The 20,164-nt window shown below is 47.9% G+C and overlaps 1 protein-coding gene across 5 annotated transcripts in view; it reads left to right on the forward strand.

The window, feature by feature from the left end:
• Positions 1–8,556: 8,556 nt before the first annotated feature.
• RGS9 (regulator of G protein signaling 9) overlaps positions 8,557–20,164 on the forward strand; it is an 87,773-nt gene continuing 76,165 nt past the window's right edge. For all 5 annotated transcript variants that reach the window (XM_032617219.1, XM_032617220.1, XM_032617221.1 and 2 more), the window contains exons 1-2: positions 8,557–8,684; positions 9,109–9,366. The gene's annotated coding sequence lies outside the window, so the exon portion shown is untranslated. The remainder of the gene's footprint in view (positions 8,685–9,108; positions 9,367–20,164) is intronic.

Genomic DNA, 20,164 nt, shown 5'->3' on the forward strand with positions numbered 1-20,164 from the left:
CCAGGGTGTGGCTTTGCGGGGGGGTGGCCGGAACGAAGGGGCAGCAGGGGTCCTTGGGGGTCTGTGAGGTGGAGAAGTGCGATGGGTCACCCAGGGGCCTGAGCACAAGAGGCTGGACACAGGGAAGACACCTGGCGGCCATGCCTGGTACCTGCGTGGCTGGAAAGAGGCGGAGCTGGGTGGCGCGCGCCCCCGAGGAGAGGGGCCTGTACGTCTGAGCGCGGGCGTGTCCGGCGAAGCTAGGAGGGGCCTCTGGGCCGGGCTGGGCCGGGCAGGTGGGGAACCCCTAGGGAGTGGCCCCTCGAGGGCTGCTGCCTTTCAGGATGGAGTTCTGGGGGGCGGAGGGCAGTGTGTTTAGGAAGGGGGTCCCATGGGGGCGCGGGTGGAGAGTGTGCGATGCCGGGGCACGATGAGGGGTCTCGGGAAGCTGTCCCAGAGGGGCCAGGGTGCCCCGGGAAGCTGTGTGTCACATGCAGGCACGAGCCAGTCCCAGCGAAGAGGAAGGAAGCGTGGCTCCGACCGGGGCGCAGGGGGCTTCGGGGCCGCAGCAGCGGTCAAAGATGTGGACGTGCGGGCGGGGATTCAGGCCGAGGAGGAGGAAACCAGTTCAGCCAGGTAACTGGTTCGACGAGTGCCCAGGACAAAGCCGGCCGCCTGCAATGACCAAAGAACAGTGTGTTCGGGAGGGTGAGGGAGCAGCAATGGCTGGAAAACTAGCGCAGATCCCGGGATGGCCACGAGGGGGCGCCGGCTTCCTCCCGGAGGCACGGGATGCTAGCAGCCCCCGCGGAAGATAACTTCTGAGTTTGGATCGAAAAAGAGAAAAAAGTTTGGTGTCTGCAGGGCAGCCTTGGCGTTGATCCTGGAAAAGCTGCCTACCCAAGAAGAGAAAGGAGACCAAAGGGTAGGACTACTGCTTCCAAGGTCAAGGTGCCCACTACTGTCACTGGGGAAAGAGAGAGAAGGGGTGGAGAAGGGGGGAGAAGAGGGCAGGAACGGGAGGGAGGGAGAGAAGCGGTGCTGAGATCCACACGGGGAGCAAAGAGAAGTAAGGGCGAGGGAGGCGGGGGCTGAAACTCCGCGTCTAAAGAAAGAAAGTGAAACTGGTGGATGTTGAACGGAATCCTCGCAGGTGCCTCTGCTTTCATTTCCTTCGCTCTCCTGCATCAGTCAGCTTCCTGAGCCCTACCAGAGGGGCTCTTCCCAGGAAAGTCAGAGCCCGAAGGCAGCCGGGTGGGAACTGGAAAATCCCTGACTTGGGAAAGTCACAGTTGGAAGGACGTGGAAATAACACTTTTCTTTCTGATAGGGGCTAAGTTGGAGACCTGAGCTTCGTCTGAGGGTCAAACGGGCCCGCGGAAGCCACAGCGAGACAGGATCTCCCACCTGGTCCAGGGCAGGGCTCCTCAGGGTGGGCAACGCAAAAGAGATGCCGCCTGGATGGGGAGGCGCGGGGCGGGGGGGGGGCGGAGGGCGGGGCCGGGGAGCAGCAGCCCGGAGGGGAGAGGAGCCTTCTCCGTTCAGCTTCGCCTCGCCTCCTGCATCTTTATTCCACAGACATTTACGCCACACTTCACGAGGCGGGGGGTGGTGGTGGTGGTGGGGTGCCAGGCCTCACGGGGCCTCTAGGTTCTCCCCTGAACGGTGGGCAGGGTATCCAGTTGACATGAAGATTGTCTTTAAAAAACACACCAGTGCCGGGCTCACGATGGCTTGGCCCTATGAGTTTTGTTGTCATTACCATTACTATCATCTGCAAGGTTTCCAGGGGGGGTTCCGGCACTCCAGGAACAGAAAGGGCCTTGTGCCACCTTATGTAAAATGATTGCAATGACATGTCCGTGCATCCAAGGACAGGCAGCAGAATCAGTGGGCCTGTGAGAGCCGAAGAGACAGAAACTGAGACTCCTGGGCCCCGGGATCCCTCATTTCTGTTCTCTGTGAGTCTTTCTGAATCTCCTTCTTCTCTCACATATTGACTAAAAGCCTCCTCTACCCCAAGTGCTGGAAATAGCATGTGGATAAGAGAATCAGGTCCCTGCCCTCATGGGGCTGAGGGTCCAGTTAGGAAGACAGACGGTACCGAGAGACTCACATAATGATCAACCATGTTGGAGCACTTGCCAGATTTTCTTCCTTTTGAAGGCTGAATAATATTCCATTATATGCACGTATTACATTTTATTGACGCATTCATCCATTGATGGACGTTTGGGTTGTTTCCACCTTTGGGCAACTGTGACTGACACTACTATGAAAGTTGGGTGTGGGGGCCTTGCCTGGTGGCGCAGCGGTTGAGAGTCTGCCTGCCGATGCAGGGGACACGGGTTCGAGCCCTGGTCTGGGAGGATCCCACATGCCACGGAGTAACTGGGCCCGTGAGCCACAACTACTGAGCCTGCGCGTCTGGAGCCTGCGCTCCACAACAAGAGAGGCCGCGATAGTGAGAGGCCCGCGCACCGCGATGAAGAGTGGCCCTCGCTCGCCGCAACTAGAGAAAGCCCTCGCACAGAAACGAAGACCCAACACAGCCATAAATAAATAAATAATAAAGATAAAGAAATTCCCTTAAAAAAAGAAAAAAAGTTGGGTGTGCAAAGCCAACCTTTTCCTTTTACAAGTGAAAAGAATTATAGTTGTGGAAAGTTGACCAAGAAGAGGCAGAGTTGAAGGACCTAACCCAGTCTGGGGAGGGAGTCAGGGAAGGTTTTCGGCTGAGGAAGTGACATTTTGGCTGGAACCCCAAACATGAGAAGTTAGCCAGGTGAGAAAGTAAATGAAGAAGAGTTTTGGCCACATGTGACAGCCCTGGGACAGAAGGAGGCTTGGGTTGTTCTAGGAATGGAAAGGGGGTCGGTGTGCCAGGGGCATAGTGAAGAAGGGGGCGATGGGCGGGGTGCACCTGAGGGGCCTTGCAGCACTCATTACAGACGGGCTTTTTCCTAAGAGCCTGGTGGACAACAGAAGCCCTCGAAGCAGAGGAGTAAAATGTCCAGATATGGAGTTAAAACAAAAAATGGCTCCTGTCGCAGTGGGAGGAGTGGATTGGAGTTTGGCCAGGTAAGGGGTCAGGAGATAGCACCACCCCCTTAGACAGCGTCATAGTTGCCCAGGCAAGCAGCGCTGGTGGCCCCAGTCCGCCCTTTTCCGTCCTACCTCCCCAGTCACTCACACTTCTTTTCCCAGATTAGCTATTATCAAAATTTAAAAAATTCACTTCTCTCTATTCCCAGATTTTCAGTAGTGAGCATATATTTATAGTGGGAGAAAGAGACTTGTAAAAGCAAAGGCGTCAATATTATGAAGCAGAATCCACCTGACTCCTGTATAAGGGAGGTAGAATGTGATTTCTTATGGGGGACAGAGGCTGGGACAGTATGGCCCTATTTGTTAGCATCTAGCAAGTGTTTCCGGGAAATTTCCGCCCTGGACTCACTGCAGGGACTCTACTCCTTAGGATGGCGAGGATGGAGGGAAACATTCCTTATTAGGGGGGGATGAGCTGGGGGTGAATAGGAGGTCTCACTTAGCTCAGATGATTCTGTGTGAAATTCCTGCAGTCCTGGCAGCCAGCCACCTCCCTCCATTCCTCCCCGCTTCCTCCTTCCCTCCCTTGCTCAGCATCTCACCTGGAAGTTGTGTGGATGCAGGGGGGAGAGAGGAGATCTCAAGTTGCAGGAATGAGACATCCTTTTACTTCCCAGCCGAGCTGATCAATTTAGATGGACAGGCGTGATCTAATCAATTGTCTTGTAAGGAAAGCAAGGTGTTCATCAAATTCGAATACATTCTCACCACACCGTTCTCCCTCTCGCACGTTATCTTGGGCTCAAATTAAACAGTGTAGATTGGACAAATATTTGGATAAATACAGTCACTTATCTTGAAGACCCTTGAGATTGCACACTTCTTTCCTTTCTCCCCCACCTTGTCTCTCCCACTCATTACTCAGATACAATTTATGTAATTAATTTATATCCCAAGTCATTCCAAAAAGGAGTTGTTGTGGCTTACCAAATGACAAAACCCAGATAATAAAACCGATGATATATGAACTCAAATAGGAGAACAGATTGGAGAAAAACATTAAAAACCAAAAGTTCATTCCAGTTACTCCAAGGGACCCTAATGCCAGATTTGAAGTGTTTTGCTGATCAGGGTGAAAAAGGAAACTGGATACACATCTCTCTTGATCAGAGAAAAGGATACATTGTGATTTTCTTTTTCAGGAGAGACTTAGCTTTTCTTGGTGCTAAACTTGGAAAGAAATTTCTCCTACGGTACCTGGTAGAGAGACAGAATGGACACTATCTTGACAACCGTTTGGGGTCAAGTCAGAATTTTTTTCTGAAAGAAATTCATATGACTTATTCCAATAACGACTTTTGGTAAATAGTCAAAAACCCTAACGCTGCAGATTTACCCAGAGATGCTGATTCAGTGCGGGCATTTAAAAGCACACTGGAGGAAGCTCAGACTGCCAAAAATTTTTGGAGGCAAAGGCTATTTTCTAATGTATTAGCCATTCTTTTATTTTGCATCTTTGAAAATGTAAACATTGTGTCACCAGTGTTGTCATCCAAATCATTATGATTTTTAATAGGATGCAAGTTTGGGTAAATCCTGTGACATGCAACTATAGACCTATCTCCATGATTAAGGAAGAACTGGGGATTTGGTCATTCAGACACGAGTCCACTTAAGCTAATTCTCATCTGAACGATGTATTCATTTATACCATGTCTCTTTTCACAGTTGGGCCAATGGGGCATACAGGAGATGCGTAATATAAAATGGTCAGCTATAAATTAAAAATCAAGGCAAGGGAAACATTAACTATGGAGTCAAGACCAGGGTGGGTATAGGGTGAGGTTGGACAGAGGGCAGATATGATGGCAATACAATCCTACTGTTGCTACAGATTGGTTGCAAATTTGTTTTGGGCTTCAGGGGTCGGGCAGTGATAAGGTTCACTTTTCCCCTGTGGACCACAAACGTCTTGCTGAAACACAACTATACTGTATCTCCATCATTCTGATCTGTAGCCCATTACCTCCACGAAAAACTAACTAGAGACAGTGCAATTTGCTCTTTGCCAACAAGGCCCCCCGGGGCCTTCACTTACGTTTGTGAGAGCTCTTGGGGTCTCTCTGTCTTGCTCTGTGCTGCTGTTCCATTCTCACTTCTACCCCAGGCTTCCTTCCACTGCTCAGACTTTGTCCCCCCCCCACCCCCCCCGACTTTAGCTCATCTATGGCTTTGCCCCACCATGGGCCTGATTCCACCTCAGGGCTTCTTTTCAGATCTGGCCGCCTCTACCACTGGCTCACGTGGTTCCTCCAAGAGTGAAAATCTGGTTGGTTCAGTTCATCATTTGACGCTTGGCCGTGTTACAGGTTGTTGGCCTTTCTATGGACGGGTGGCCTGGGTCAGGTGCTCCAGTGCCCCCAGTCCAGTTAGCCATGGGTCAAGTCACATGGTCAAGAATATGAGCCAGGGAGTGGGGGGAAGGGATGTGGAGGGACCTGTAGGTGAAAGCATTTTCCTCGACGTTCAAGTCCTGCAGGCAATCAAAGACCCGCCCCGCCAGGTGGGCTGGCTCTGAACTCGGATTCGCCACTCACTCTTCCATCTCCAGCTAGTTGTGGAACCTTTTCCCCATCTTATCAATGAGGATACTGCACCCTCCTTGTGCTTCTTCTTTGGCGGGGGGTGGGGGGGTTGGTTTTGGTTTTAAGATTACTGAGCTACTACATATGATCTCACTTATAGGTGGAATCTAAAAAAGTGACACAAATGAACTTATTTAGAGAACAGAAACAGACTCACAGACACAGAAAACAAACTTGTGGTTACCAAAGGGAAAAGGGGTGGGGATAAATTAGGAGTTTGGGATTAACAGATACACAAGGCTATATATAAAACAGACAATCAACCAGGACCTACTGGATAGCACAGGGAACTCTACTTGATATTCTGTAATAACCTATATGGGAAAAGAATCTGAAAAAGAATGGCTATATGTATACGTATAACTGAATCACTTTGCTGTACACCTGAAACTAACACAACATTGTAAATCAACTATACTCCAACATAAAATAAAAAAATTTTTAAAAGCACTGAGAACCATGACTGACAAGTGTCCTAGATGAGGGAGACATTGTAGGGTGGGGGACACGAATATGACTGGGACTCGGGACACCTGGATTCTGATCCCAAATCCATTGCTGATCCACTGGGGGACGTCAGGCAAGGCACAGGTGACACAAAGTGATACAGGTGGACACTCTAGATATCTAAAGTTCTTTTCTAGTTTACAGAGCCCTCTCACATCTGTTAAGTAACTTACACAGCATAAATATCCAATGACTAGATGATCTTAAAGTTCTAGCTTTTCAATAAAATCCGATTCTCCAGTAAACACACACACACACATACACACACAATCTCATAATAGACAAATCACCATCTAACTTAATTGAGAAAAAAGAGAGAAAGCCCAAATCAACAAGATAAGAGAATGGGGAAACAATTACAGACACACATCAATTTAAAATGATTCTGAAATTACTTTGCCTGTCCTGATGAATTTGGGAACCTGGATGAAATGGGCGGTTTCTCGCCCTCTGTCACGCACCATCGCGGCGGCCTCGCCAGGGAGAGCGTTGCATCTCATTGCTTTCTGGCAAGTCATTTCCCTGTGAATCAACCAGACCTCAGAGTCTGGTTTCTGAAACGCTTATACTAGCACTTTAACCCAGAGCTAAGATGTCAGAGTGGCGTGGCAGGAACTCGGCTCTTCCACTGGGATGGGAACCTGATTAGCAGAAGACTTGTTTGCTGACTGCCCCTCTGACGGCAACTGCCCACCCGCCCTCTTCTGACGTCAGCGTTATCTGCCACGCTCGGGCGCCCAGCTCTACAAGGAAAAACAGTCAAGTCCCTGGTCCTGAGAATCCTGCCTGTTAGACCTGGGAGGTCTCACCCTGTCGGAGACTGGTTAGCTCTAGTCCCTCCTTTATAGATGAATAAAGTGAGGACAAGGGGAATGATGCAGTTGTCAAGTTGAGACCATTTTCATTCGTTTTGTGCTCTTTCTATTACACTATCTTTAATGATACTAATATTAATAATAGTAACAACTGATATCTATTGATTTGTGTACTCCTTTATCTCCCCTTAACAACCCTGTTATGTAGGCGGTCATTGTGCCATTCCCATTTTACAGAAACTGAAGCACAGAGGGATTAAGGAACTTGCCCAAAGTCACACAGTTTGTTCATTAGTAAATAGCAGAGTTGAGATTTGATCCCACGTAATCTGACTCCAGAGTCTGTACTCTTACCTCCATTGACTACTCCAAGACTTCTTGTATTATTCTGAGATAACGTAGGTCTCGGACTATGGGTATAAAGAAGACACTGGGAATGGTAATTTTTAAGAATCCCAAGAGACATAGGAGAAACTATGGTTTCTTTGACATTCACCGTGTGTCAGTCACGGTTCTGTTTTTTTTTTAATTTAATTTTTATTTTATATTGGAGTATAGTTGATTTACAACGTTGTGTTAGTTTCAGGTGTACAACAAAGTGATTCCGTTATACAGATACATATATCCACTCTTTTTCAGGTTCTTTTCCCATATAGGTTATTACAGGATATTGAGTAGAGTTCCCTGTGCTACCCAGTAGGTCCTTGTTGACCATCTCTTTTGTTAATATGTATAGCAGTGTGTATATGTTAATCCCAACCTCCTAATTTATCCCCACCCCTTTCCCTTTGGTAACCGTAAGTCTGTTTTCTGTGTCTGTGAGTCTGTTCCTGTTTTGTAAATAAATTCATTTGTATCATTTTTTTTAGATTCCACCTATAAGTGAGATCATATGATATTGTCTAAGTGCTTTTTACATGTATTAGCTCAGTAATGTTAAATCCAAATCAACCCCCCCACACACATAAAGAAAGAGCACAGGGAGTGTGCACCGTCCTCATTGACAAGATGGGGGAAAGGTTCCGTAACTGGCTTGAAACCGCACAGCCAGTGGAAATTCCGGGTTCGGAGCCAGCCCATCTGAGGAGCCGGGGCAGCATTCCTCCCCGCCAACCACACTCCACTGCCGGTTGGCCCGGTTACTCATTCCGTCCTCATAGTACCTGACACACAGGTGTCCCTTCCAACCCACTCACTTGCCTTTCTCCCGTGAGAAGAGGAGACCGACGCTCTTACGCAGTTTGCTAAGGCCCATGCAGGGAGCTGGTGGCAGCCCAGCCAGGGGGCCAAGGCCCGTGATGCACCGTTTTCGCTCCCCGGGCTTTGGTGCTGCGGCCCAAGCTCAGCCCCTGGCGCAGAGCCTCCCACGCGGGCCCCGGGCGCGCGGGGCTCACCTGCGGCTCCGCGGGCCCCGGCGGAGCCTGACACCGCCCCCTGGCGGCGGGTGGGCGCCGGCGCAGAGCACTCCCGGCCCGCGGCGCGGCGCGCTGATTGGCCGGCGCGGATTCGGGCAGCTTCCCGGGGGCGCCGCAGGCCGCACCACCCAGCCCTCGCACGGGGACGCCGGCGCGCTCTCCGGGGGCTTCCTTTTCCCTCCGGTGGTGTCCACGTTCTGCGTCCGCCAGGGTCCAGGATGACAATCCGACACCAAGGTCAGCAGTACAGGCCGAGGATGGCATTTCTGCGGAAGGTGAGCGCGGCCCCATCACCTGGGCCCGGGAGGGGCGCGGGGACCAACTCCGGGAAGTGCCGGCGGCGATGTGGGCAGGGGCGGGGGGCAGCCCTTGTGGTCTTAATAACCACAGGATCTCAGTTTCCAGGCTGCCTCTTGGTCCATGTAGGGCGGTGAGGAGCCCGTTACCAGAAGCTTCCTCCCCACTGGGGCCGCACTGTCCTGGGGGTGTTCTGCCCTCCATGCTCTTGTTCCCAGAGGCTCCCTGTAACCCCAGTGACCCACGGAGGGAGGGGGAGCCTGCACACCTGCACAGGAATGCACGGGGTATTGCCCTTCGTTCTTTCCCCGGCTCCCTTTCCAACCCCTACGGCCACTTCCGGGAGTCAGTCCTCCCATTGACACTACAGCGGTAGGTTTGACAGTGATCCCCATTTTACAGGTAAGGAAACTGAGGCGAGTAAGGACCAGCGCTGGAAGAACGGTCGGTGTGATACAGTGAAGCTGGTCTCGCTACGCTTCTAGGAACATAAAGTACAGAGTCTAGTGGGCAGGGGCTTCGGATTCTACTCCAGGAGCCGGGGAGGCCCAGCAGACCCTTGAATCTAAGACTGAAAGATGCTGCATCGGGGCTTCTGCTGGGCCCAGAAGAGGCGGAAGGAAGACCCAGGCGGCAGGAGCAGCGTGCGCCAGAGCAGAGGTGTGTGCGAGTCTGGTGTGTTTAACGCAAGTTGTTCCTTGTTGCTGAGATTTTTATACACGGGGAGTGTGAGGTCAGGCAGGCAGGCAAAGATACATGGTAAAAATCTCCTGTGCCTTTCAAAGGTGTCTGATTTTTTCCCAAAAGAAGCCGCGGAGGAATTTGGAGCAGGCAAGCAATGTCAGATTCAAGTTCAAAAGACCACTCGGCTGTGAGCCAGAGGAATGGATGGGGTCACTTTTCCCTGAGCTTAGAGAGTTTGCTCAGGGTCCTCCGGTGTCCACTCCAAGTCCAGCTGCTTAGGAAATGACAGGCTTGTGACAGGGCTGGGGGGAACGGTGCTGGTCAGAAGGGCCCTTCTTTCTCCTGTGGCTCCCAGGCTGCCCTCTCGGGCCCAGTGCCACCCCTACGTGGTCGTGACCACCAGCCCCACGTCTGATTTCTTTTTGCACAGCCTGGTGATGGGCGCCCACCACGGAGGGTCCTGGGCTTGTTTAAGATGTGGCAGAAAGAGGTGGGGCATCCAAAGCCAGGAGCTTCACCTGGTGGAGTAGCTGATGACACACAGTGTCCGAAGAATGTGGCCTCCGGCACCTTCAGGGCTCTGTTCCCGGCCCAGGCTGTCATTTCCTGTGTCCCGGCAGCCCTGACCATCTAGGGGGAGGTGGGAAAAAACTTGCTGCAGCCCTCCGAAAAGCTTTCCTCTTGATTTAGGGAAACAGGTGGTCCTCGGCGAGGACTGCAAGGAATAGGGGTCATAATGAGGCTTTTGGGCTGATTTATTTATTTACTTATTGAAGTGCAGGTGATTTCTAATGTTGTGTTAGTTTCAGGTGTACAGAACAGTGGTACATACATATAATATATATGTGCATATATATACACATGTGGCCTTTCTCCGAGCCCCCCATCATCTCTGTGTTCTGTGTGCATCCCTCCTGCGGGTCTCCTTTCATCAGACACAGGAAAGAACCCCTGGTCCTTTCCCAACACACAGACACACAGACACACACACACACACACACACACACACACCGAATTGACCCTGCTTTTTCAGATTCTTTTCCCTTACTCTGTAAAATACTGAGTAGAGTTTCCTATGCTGTGCAGTAGGTCCTTGTTGGTTAGCTCTTTTATATACAGTAGTGTGTATATGTTAATCCTAGACTCCTAATTTATCCTTCCCCCCCTTTCCCCTTTGGTGACCACAAATTTTTTTTCTATGTCTGTGGGTCTATTTCTGTTTTGTGAATAAGTTCATTTGTATCTTTTTCTTTATTTAAGTTTCCGTGTATAAGCGATATCATATACTTGTCTTTCTCTGTCTGACTTACTTCACTTAGTATTATCATCTCTAGGTCCATCCATGTTGCTGCAAATGGCACAATTTCATTCGTTTTTATGGCTGAGTAATAGTCCATAGTATATACATACACATATGTATACATGTACCACATCTTCTTTATCCGTTCCTGTGTCGATGAGCATTTAGGTTGCGTCCATGTCTTGGCTGTTGTGAACAGTGCCGCTATGCACGTTGGTGTGCATGTATCTTTTCAAATTATAGTATAGGGCTGGGCTGATTTAGAATTGCTGGTATGATTTATACAATCCTCCCACAACAAGCATTTATTAAGCACCTACTATGTGTCAGACATCGTTAGATGCTGGATAACAAAGACAGTGGGGCCGTGGTCCCTGTCCTCAAGTGGCTTCTAGTCTAGTAGTGGGAGGCGGTCACGTACACCAACTCTGTGGCACATCACAGGTGCAATGGCAAATGCCTGGAGGGTAGAGCAAGTGCCCTTGCAGGCATTCACCTTATCCTGGGTGGAGTGTCACAGAAGCGTTCTGGAAGATTTGGTGGTGGCTTAGCTGGAGCTTGGAGGATGTTCTTGAGGCCGGAAGAGGACCAGGACACAGGAGGGACGTGCATAGCGCCGTGGATCTGTGGCCTGTGTGTTGTTGACTGGGGCCCAATGGTGATGGCCAACAGGCAGTTCTGTTTCTAGAGGGAGGCTCTGGAAGACTTGACAGTGGTTCTCAGTGGTTATTGGGGATGTAACAAAAGTTATATCGAGGCTGGATGCAGCTAAGAGGCCACATGGTGGGGGGCTTGGGCATTCGGGCTGTGGACGGCAGCACTATAGTTGGGACACGAGCCCTTATGAGGAAAGAAAGATCACTGCTTACAGCTTTGCACAGCAAAGGGCGTGATGAGTCTTGTCGGCAGGGAGCCCTCTCTGGTTTATGGGAGCTCCGCTCGCTGAGATCTCGTGGAGAGTGACAGCCACGTAATGTGAGGAGAAACCATGACTGTGGGCAGACGGATGTTGAAGCCATGGCTTCTGATACTTTTAGTGACTGGGTTCCTTGAAATGCTTGATGTCATACCTCAGTGAGCTGGAATCTGAGAGTGGAGACGCTAGGCCTACTGTGGGGTCTGACAGGCCAGCGATGACCTCTTGTTACAGCCGGGAAGCTGAGGCTGTGGTCTGGTCAACTGTGTGTGTGTGTGTATGTGTGTCTGTGTGTCTGTGTGTTGGGAAAGGGCCAGGAGGTCTTCCCTGTGTCTGATGAAAGGAGACCCGCAGGAGGGATGCACACAGAACACAGAGATGATGGGGGGCTCGGAGAAAGGCCACAGCATCCTCCTTTCTGAAGAGCTTTAAAATCAAGGCAGGTTTTCTGTTGTTGGTGGACAGAGTTTCTGCTTAAGAAAAGGAGGTAGCTGAGGTTGCCTCTCTGAGAGCCTAGGGGTCAGTCATATTTTTTTTTTTTGCACTTTACATTTATTATAACTTTTTAAAAGGGAACCACTTAAGTGAATTTACCGAGGAAAATTATTCTGTGCCCTAACGGGAAGACTCCTGTCTGAGTCCATTGGAGCTGCTGTAACAAAATACCACAACCTGGGTAGCTTCCAAACAACAGAAATTTATTTCTCCCTCTTCTGGAGGCTGGAGGTCTGAGATCAGGGTGCCAGCAAGCAGGGTTGGGCTCTGGTGAGGACCCTCTTCCTGGTCGCAGACTCCTGGCTGTGTTCTCACATGGTAGAAGGGGCGAGGGAGCTTCCGGGTCTGCTTTTTACGGGCACTAATCCCACACATGAGGATTCCACCCTTGTCACCCCACCTACTGTGGGAGATGATTGCTTTGGGGGTTAGGTTGAATCTGCGGGGGACACAAACGTTCAGACCATGGTAACTCCCTAAGAACGTACATGGTGCACACATGTTCCCCTCTTCCTGGCAAACCCTTTGTGCAAAGTGGGCCCTCCCTGCTGGAAAGAAATTTGTCTTTGTTGGGTTTTTGAAAATAGCTCTTGTTAATCCCCTTTGAAGGGTTTCAAATTCTTTGTAGATTGGTTTTTTTTTAACACAAAGGGAAAGGAATGAGCCTGCTGTTTTTTTGTTTTTCATCAGAGGCGTTTACATTTCTAACTGGCAGAGCAGGTAAAACACCTAACTAGCTCCCCCTGATTCTCTGCTCAGAAGCTGGGGGCTTCACCCAACGAAGTACAGGATTTTCAGGAAGAGTTGCGTATAACTTGCAAAGCTGTGAGGGAGAGGATGGAGCTCTAAGCCCTGTCATCAGAAATGAGCGTAACAGGTGTGTGTGCGTGTGCGTGTGTGTGTGTTGGGGAAGGAGTGACCCCCGCCGCCCCTCGGTCCCCGCCCGCGTCCGGGGGAAGCAGCCGCCCTCCGGCCACCTCCTGGGGTGTCCCGCGCCCCCTTCTCCGCTGGGAGCCGCTCGGTGCCCCCGTGGCCCGAGACGCCCCCAGGCCCCGACCTTGCAGGAGGCCAAGCGCTGCAGCTCCGAGTGGAGCGGAAACGCGTCATTTCCGTTCCAGAAGGATCCCGCGAGCCGAGAGCGCGTCTGTGCGGACGGGCTCACGCTGGGTCTTGCACGAGGAGCCCCGGGCGGCCCTGGGCCCGGAGCGGCCGTGACCTTTGCCCCTGATCTCGGCCGCTTCTCGGGATTGTGGTTCAGCTCCCGGTGCCGGTTTTAGCAGGCAGGTGGAAATAGGACAGCCCTAGCCCTCGGGCGCTGACCTGGGGACGTCGTGGTCCCCCCTCCTCCCGCCCTGGGGGACGTGGGGGGGACTGCCAGCATCCGGGTTGGCGGGTGGCGTGTCTCCAGTTGGGGTCCCCGCTCTTTTGGCTTGTAGGCATCTGCCACCTCTCTGTGAGTTCCCAGAGAGAGAGAGAGAGGGAGAGAGCAAGCTCTCTGGTCTCTCTCCTCCTGAGCTCTACTTCTATCAGATCCAGGCCCCTCCCTTATGACCTCATTTCTCGTTAATAACTTCCGAGAGGCGCCACCTCCAAATACAGTCACATCGGGTGTTAGGGCTTCGATATATGAATTTGGGGAAGATGCCAACATTCAATCTGTAACAGAGGTAAAGCCTTTAAAGAGGTGATTAAGGTCAAATGATGCCATTCATTTGGGCCCTAATCCAATTTGTCTGGTATCCTAATGAGAGGAGATTAAGACACACGGAGAGACACCAGGGGCACGTGGGCAGAGGGATGTCCGTCTGCAAGCCAAGGAGAGAGGCCTCAGGAGGGAAAACAACATTGCTGGTACCCCGACCTCAGACTTTCCGGCCTCCAGAACTGTGAGAACATACATTTCCGAAGTTTAAGCCCCACGGTCTGTGGTATTTTGTTACGGCAGCCCGAGCAAACTAATACACCTATGAAATGATCGTCCAGGCCTGTTGGGTCCTAGGTCTCTTTGCTCTTACGTTGCATACCATGCATTTTTATCCTCTCATGCCTTTGCACATGTTTGCTCCTCAGTCTGGAACGCCCCTTTTCTCAGTGGCAGAGGCAAAAAATTCTCACCCAATATCCCATGTGCTGTCTTAGAGCCAACAGGCTACAAGCAGTAGTGATACGTGTGGTTTCCAGGCTAAAAGCATTGAAAGGCAGGTGCAAATTCTCCACTTTTGGTGTCTTCCCTGCACCGTGCTCGTGAAGGCATGTGGACCATGGATGGTAGCAGCCTGCATCCCTGAGTCATGGTGTTGAGGGAGTGCCCTGGACATTGCCAGGACAATGAATTAGCATTTGCATAAGAGAAACAAATCTTTGTTGTGTTAAGCCTTTGTTACTGCAGCATAACTCAGTCTGTCCTGACTAACACACCTTCATTCACTGCTGGTTAAAATTGTCGTCTTCTAAGTTCCAGTTTAAATGCTGCTTCTTTCTTTAAAGCTCTTCTAAACCAACCTACCCCCAGTCACATCAATCTCTTTCCTTTACACTTTCACAGCGTGTGTAACTCATGTCAATTTGACACTTAGAGCTTAGTGATCCACACATAGCGTTAGTGACACAGAATGAATAAGACTGTGAATTCGGGAGCCAGACTGACTGCGTTCATATCTCAGCCCTGCCATGTATCAGCAGTGGGACTTTTGATGAGTTACTTAATCTTCCAGGACCTTGATTGATATTTGTTTTTCTAGGACCTGCCAGAGCACCTGGTACAATAATTAATTGTTCAATAGTACCAGCTTGCTAGCCTCCTTCTGTTTTGTCTTGCAGACTGAAGCATCAGTAAAAGACATGCAGAACCAGAGATGGGGCTCAAAATGCAAAGCCAGAGGGTCCTGTAATCAGGGGTCCTTGTGACTTAACAGGTGATACAGCCTGTAGCTCAGGCCAGGCCAGGCCTGGAACAGACTGCAGTTTTCTCCTACAAATTAACTCAGACTGGAGGGGTAGGACTCAGAGTGAGGAAGGAAAGATGCATCTGATCTTACTTCTGGAAACCACTTTCCCTGAGGTCACCGTTTTTAGGTGTGCACCAACATGGTTGATGATTGTTTTTTCTACTAATGTGATGACTTACCTTGACTCACTTTAGTATATCGCATCACTTGCATTCCTGAAATAAACCCTAGCTGGATGCTTGATTTTATTTGCTAGTAATTTATTTAGGATTTTGTATCTAATATTCACAAGTGAGGTTTTTTTCCCCCTCCTGACACCAACCAGTTCTCTAATTCTCTGACACCAACTGGGTGTCTAACAATTCAGCTCAATTTTGACACTGTCGACTGAAAGGAAAAAACGCACAACCTAAAAGTTGTGAGTTATGTTTTATTCTGGGACCTTACTGAGGACTATGGCCTGGGAGACAGCCTCTCACATAGCTCTGGAGAACATTCCAAAGAGGCAAGGAAGGAGTCAGGATATAGAGGAGTTTTTGCTGAAAAAAAAATTGTGTAGTCAAATGTCAAAAGATTACTGCTAATCACAAAAAAACAGATGCGTCAAGTAAATGATTTTAGTCCTTTTCTATGTATGGGAAGATGCAAGGGTCTGGGCTCATTGAAATTCCTTAGATCTGCATCTTAACCCTCTGGGGCCAGTAGCCTGTTTTTCTGCATCCGGTGTTCCCCTCAGGGCAAACCACCAGGGTGGCGGCAGTGCCGCAGTGGCTGACGACTTGGCCGCGGGCACCATTCTTTGCTTGCTGAAATGGCCGGCCACTTTTTTTTTGTCTGAAATACTAATTACCTGGAGTTAGGTGTAGGGGGCTCAGTCCCACAAGACCACCCCCACTTCAGACACCAGTCCCAGGCTCAGGTCGCCAGTACTTCTGACCAACTGGCCGTAAACTGGGGGCTTCCACATACCTGCCCTCCACCCCACCCACCAAGTTTAGATGTTTCGTCAAACAACTCACGGAACTCAGGGAAGTGCTTTACTTACTGCTACTGGTTTATTGTAAATGATAGGGTTCTGTAATAGGCAAATGGAAGAGAGGCATAGAGCAAGATATGGGGGTGAGGTAATGCTTGGAGCCTCCATGCTGTCACCGGGCAAGTCACCCTGCTGGTACCTTGATGTGCTCACCAACCCAGAAGCACTCTGAACCCTGTCGTGTAGGAGTTTTTATGGAGGTCTCATGATGAAGACACGATCGATTGAATCTTTGGCCGTCGGTGATTAGCTCAATCTCCATCCCTCTTCCCTCCCTACAGTTTAGGGGGCTGGGCTGGAAGTTTCAATCCTCATCAGGCCTCTTTCTTTCTGGTGACCAGCCCGAAGGGCCTCCAGGCACCAGCCACCCCATCAGCATACAAGAGACTCGTGTTACCCTGAGATTCCAAGGGGTTCAGAGCTGTGTGCCAGGAACCTGGACAAAGGCCAAATATTTATTTTTTATTATATCACAACGTGAGTGACCTGGCCAGTGATTTTTCCTTCTTGTAAGATTCTAGTCCAATTTTCTATCAAGGTTATGTTGGCCACATAAAGAGTTGGGAAATATACTCTGTTTTTCTGTTCCCGGGAAGAGTTTGTGCAAGATTCGTGTTATTTAAATATTTGCGAGAACTAACTGGTGAAGCCATGTATGCTTGGAGTTTTCTTTGTGGGAAGTTCTTGAATAACTTCAATTTATTTATTAGATATTAGATATTAAAATGTTCATTTTCTTCAGTGGGCTTTGGAAAGCTGCATTTTTCAAGAAAATTTTCCTTTTCGTCTGAAATTTCAAAATTTTAGTGTGAAGTTTAAAAAATAATATGTTTATTAATCCTTTTGATGTCTGTAGGCTCTGTAGTAACATTCTTTTTCATTTCTAATATTGGGAATTTGTTTTGTTTTTGTAGGACGGTATTGTTAGTTTACCATTTAACGATATTTTCAAAGAGCCAACTTTTGATTTTGTTGATTTTCTCCGTTGTATATTTGTGTTCTACTTCACTGTTTATCATCTTTCTCATTTACTTCCTTCTATTTTCCTTATATTTAATTTGCTGTTCTTTTAATACATTCTTGAAATAGAAGAATAAATCACTGATTTCCAGCCTACCATTTTTCTAACGTGTACATTTTTTTTTGATGTCTTTCTTCCAATGAATTTTTTTTTTTTTAATATTTATTTGGTGGCACCAGGTCTTAGTTGCAGTTCTTGGGCTCCTTAGTCGTGGCATGTGAACTCTTAGTTGCAGCATGCATGTGAGATCTAGTTTCCTGACCAGGGATGGAACCTGGGCCCCCTACATTGGGAGTGTGGAGTCTTATCCACTGCGCCACCAGGGAAGTCCCTCTAATGTGTACATTTTTAAGGTTATAAGTTTCTCTCTGTGCCCTGCATTAGCTGAATCTTGTGAGTTTTTATATAAGTTATATCTTTATTATCATTCAATTAAAAATATTTTCTAATATCTGGGGGTTTTCTTTAGTTTATGAATTATTTAGGAATATATTTTAAAATTTCCAGACAATGCATATTATCTTTTTATTACTGATTTCTAAGCTTAATTCCACTGTGGTCAAATAACATTCTCTGAATGATTTCAATGTTTTGAAATTGGTTGAGGCTTTCTTTATAATCCACTATATGGTCAATTCTGGTATATGTTTCACTTACACTTAAAAATGTAAATTCTGTCATTGTTGAGTACAGAATTCTACATATAGCCACCAGGTCAAGTTTGTTAATTGTGTGTTTTATCTTCTATATCCTGATTGGTCTTTTATCTGCTGGTTGTATAAGCTATTGAGGAAAGTGTGTTAGTTTTTCGCTATGATTGTGGATTTGTTTCTTCTTTAATTTTTGCTGTATGTATTTTGAAGTTATGTCATTGAATATGTACAGATTTGTGACTTGTTATCTTCTTGTTGGATTGACCCGTTATGATATTTCTTTAGTTCTAGTAATGCTTCTTGCCTTAAAGTCTTATTTGATACTGGTATAGATACACTTGATATGTTTTTGCTAGGGTTTGTGTAATCTATCTTTTCCCGTCCTTCTACTTTAATCATTCTGTCTCTGTATATTTAAAGTGTCTCTCTTAGAAGTTACATGTTTTCTTTTTCTTTATCCCATCTGACAATCTTAGTCTTTTTCTTGTATTATTTAGTCCATTTACATATAAATAACTGCTGATATAGTTGGATTTATTCCTACTTTCTATTTTTTTTTTCTATTTGGCTAATCTGTTTTATGTTCCATTTTTCTTTTTTCTTGCCTTCTTGTGGATTAATACAATATTATCTCTTACTCTGTTCCCCACCCCAAACTTGTAGGTTATATGTTCTGTTATTATACATTATTTTCTTTTAGTTGTTATCCTAGAGATTAGACAATATGTAATCTTGTCTTATTTCTGTCTAATACAATTTATTACTTTTACCAGTTTCCCAGTACTGCTAGAACCTTAGACAACTTTAGCTTTCCTAAAAGTTTCTCCCTTTCCTCTTTTTGTGTTGTTTCATACATTTTTAGTTCTACACATAAATTTAACTCCACAAGACATGATAATTATTGGGTTGACATTTAATATTTATTACTAATTCCCCATATTTTTATCCTTTCTGGTATTTTTCATTCCTTCCTGCATTTCCATGTTTCTGACTAGGATGATTCTTTTTTTTTTTTTTTTAATGATTTTATTTATTTTTGGCTGTGTTGGGTCTTCGTTTGCTACGCACGGGCTTTCTCTAGTTGCGGTGAACGGGGGCTACTCTTCGTTGCGGTGCACAGGCTTCTTATTGTGGTGGCTTATCTTGTTGCGGAGCAGGGGCTCTAGGCGCGCAGGCTCAGTAGTTGCAGCACGCAGGCTCAATAGTTGTGGCGCATGGGCTTAGTTGCTCCACAGCATGTGGGATCTTCCCGGACCAGGGATCGAACCTGTGTCCTCTGCGTCGGTAGGTGGATTCTTAACCACTGCGCCAGCAGGGAAGTCCCAAGGATGATTCATTTTCATTCTGCAGACCTATTGACAATGAATTCTCTCTTGCCTGTTGTGACCAGGAAATTATTTTTAAAATCTTTGCTGGTTGTTCTATGAAATTAATTAGCAGAAAAATTATATTTGGCCTTTCTCTTATGCCCCTTCCCTATTCAGACCGTTCTCAATCATAAAATTGGGGAACACTGTAATGCCTCTTATGGGGTGAAGGTCAAGGGCCTGAAAAACATCAATTGAGAATATATCAACAGATTGAAGGTGAGGGAGATCTCAGTAAAACGCATTTTGATTAGCATGTTATATGTACGTATATTTTAATCGAAATGTAATATTCACTTAGAAAAGACAACATATACAGATCTTTCGAACATGTTTTCACAACCATGATTTTCACGGACAGAATGTGGTGCATATACTTTAAATCATTAAATTCTGTTTAAAGAAGCAGAATTTCGCATCGCAGGCACACGTTACTCACTGTTCAAGCAGATGGCTTCCGGAAGAAACCTGTGTGACTTTGCACTATGTGGCCCTCTCCATCAGACCTCCCTGACGGCCCCAGCTGTGATCTTGCTTCTTGTCAAGGTGCCCTCCACAATCCAGTTCACCTGTGCTTCAGGCAGACAGAGACAGGGTCTCCCAAGCAACCTTCTGGCTTCCTCTGCCCCCAGGGAGGAAAGTCTCTGTGTGACCACGCAGTAGCCTATCTTTCTGCCCCAGGTGCAACTTCACGGAGGTCCAGCTGGATGGCGGCTGTAAACAGAAAAGATTGAACCAAGTCAGTTGCGTTTGTACTCCAGCTCGAGAAAGAATATGGGGCGAGCATCTCTGAAAGAGATGTTCAAAGAGATAAAATGGTTTATCTTGTCTCTAGCACCATGGATGAGAGTGCTTTTACCCAGGAAAATGAAGATCTAGCTAACCTGACAGGTACATCTGTAGGGTGAAGACACCCAATGCCATTCAACTTGGGTATCATTCTTGTTCTGATTCCATGCCATGTGTCTCCTATGTGATATACCCATAGTATATGAATCTGGACTCCCATGTAGATCTTCTTTCAAGAAGGAACACACT

Source organism: Phocoena sinus, chromosome 20 (assembly GCF_008692025.1).
Source record: "Phocoena sinus isolate mPhoSin1 chromosome 20, mPhoSin1.pri, whole genome shotgun sequence".
Lineage (NCBI taxonomy): Eukaryota > Metazoa > Chordata > Mammalia > Artiodactyla > Phocoenidae > Phocoena > Phocoena sinus.